A 2,500-nucleotide genomic window follows, 5' to 3' on the forward strand; every position below is an offset into this window, starting at 1 on the left:
ACAGGCAGACAGAGGCCACACAAAATATTAAATACTCAGAGAGAAACTTAAATAAATACCTGTTCTGAATTACTTTTGTTCTTGTCCATATCAATTTTAGTTTATGCTGTAGAGGGGGGGCTCTAATTTCAAAAACACACTGTATATATATATATATATATATATATATATATATATATATATATATATATATATATATATATATATATATATATATATATATATATATACATATATATATATATAACATACATCCCTATTTGAACTGCAATAGTTGTCATAAAAACTGTTGCTAGTTAATGATACATTTGCGTCAAAGAAAGAAAAGGAAACATGCTCACAAAATTACCTTGATAATGAAAATGTATCTTGTTATCATTGGCACAGACATTCACAGTCTTCTTAAATTATATCAAGGCAGCTAAAGGCTTGATTATGACAGAAAAATGGATAAGTAATGGCAGAATTTCCAACGTTTCTCCGAAGCATTAGTCAGTAATTTAATCTATTTCATCAATTATACATTCACATTTATCTAATCAGGTTACTGCATCGTAATTAAATGTAACTTTCGTAAAAAAATGTAAATTAGCTAGCGTTATCACCATTATTTGGTATTTATTATGGTAGTTAAGAATTTGGATCTCTCAATTCCATGAACAAATAAAGCGTTTAGTTACCAGGGAAAACATCCTTCCACTGTTTGCTTTCTGAACCTCTGCGTTTCCGCACTTGTCCGAATTCTGGTACATTGATTCTGTTATCCATTTTTGGAAAACGTTTATTGCTCACAGAACTGTCACTTCTGAATATCTGCGGAGTACGAAAAATATTGGCGGGTCAAATTTACACCAACATACATGCACAAAAGCAAGCAAAACTACATTTTTTACAATTTTCACAATAACTTTATTTAAAGAATAATGGGAAAAAAATTGCAGCATACTAACGATAAAATGATACATAGTAATAAATGTTAATTTTTATATATTGCTATACCGTAAAACATATTACTTGTTAGTTCATGACCAAAGTTTTTTTTTTTTTCTGAAACTATATTCAAAAAGCTCATAACTCGATCAGACATCGCTTTATTCAGCTTTTCTGTTATTGTCTCGTAATAGTATTAATTTCTAACACAATTTCTTTGCCATCCTGAATGCTACTTTCAGTAAGTTACTTCATTTCAATATACTTACGCATATAGTTTTGCATTTGAATATGTTTGAAAAAGAATAGTCAGTACAGTACTGATGCAGACACTGTAAACCCAACAGCGTACTTCAGACGTGTAAGGAGAAAAAGCATTTTATCTTTTATGCGAGAAAATAAATCACTTTCATTTAATGACGACTTGACAGCCACACTATATTCACAGAATTGCTATATCAATAAAAATGCAAATGAACACAGAAGAAAAGTGATATGTACTCTCTCTCTCTCTCTCTCTCTCTCTCTCTCTCTCTCTCTCTCTCAATAACATTGACTGAAAGCATGTCTTTGTCTTTTGTAAGGGGTTCGTTCTCGTATTAACATAACTCGTTCAGAATTTATTATTAACAGTAGTGTAAGGTTGTTAATATATTCTGCTGCACTTTAACTATTTCTGTCGGAATCCACGTTTTCTTGCAGATAAACACTTAAAATCAGGATTCGAAATCGTTTCCTCTGCAATCTGCAAATAAATCTTTACATTTGCTATTGAATAAATGTTCTGTTAAGAACTCATAATTAGAGGTTTTATTATTAACACTTGTCATATTTGTGCAAAGCAGATTGCGTATTTCATTTCGTATTTACTTTTTAAGAAACCCAAAGTTATGACACTAATTCGGCAGTTTTTATTCTTAAAAATTCGCTGTCAATTAAAAGATCTTCATTTACACAACATATCATCACAGAACCTCAACGAAAATGCTATGAAATAAACGACAGTTTTGCATAACTTTGTTCATTTTTGGGGGTCTATTCATTATCTACTACCGATCACACTAGACCCCAAAGTTTCGTTGTAAGATTTGACCATAGATGTTTAGAATGAAGTCCCTATTTCCCATGTAAGGTTGCCATAGAATAGTTAACAACCCACTTGAATATTATATTTAGACTCCCTAAACTTTAAACATTTGTTTAGCTTAGTAAAAGATGTTTTGACAGTAAATTTTTATAAATTTTATTAAATAGATTTTTAGTTGCAAGCGTTTTTGTTTAATTTAATTTTTTTATACTTATTTTCCAATTTTTTTATGTATTATGGAAGTATAGTGCTTACAAATGCTCATCTTTAGTTCCGTTAAAATGAACAGTAAACTCGGAAATAAAATTTGTCTAAATTCTTATTTTTTAATTATAAACTTTAATTTTAAATGGATAAAAAACATAAAAAAAATTATATTCTTTAATATATGCAGAATCCATTATATTAAAAAAATTTTCATAAGATGAAAATGGAGATTTTATAACCATTTAAGTATAGCTAAAATCATGAAAACTGCGTTTT

Source organism: Macrobrachium rosenbergii, chromosome 1 (genome assembly GCF_040412425.1).
Source record: "Macrobrachium rosenbergii isolate ZJJX-2024 chromosome 1, ASM4041242v1, whole genome shotgun sequence".
NCBI lineage: Eukaryota > Metazoa > Arthropoda > Malacostraca > Decapoda > Palaemonidae > Macrobrachium > Macrobrachium rosenbergii.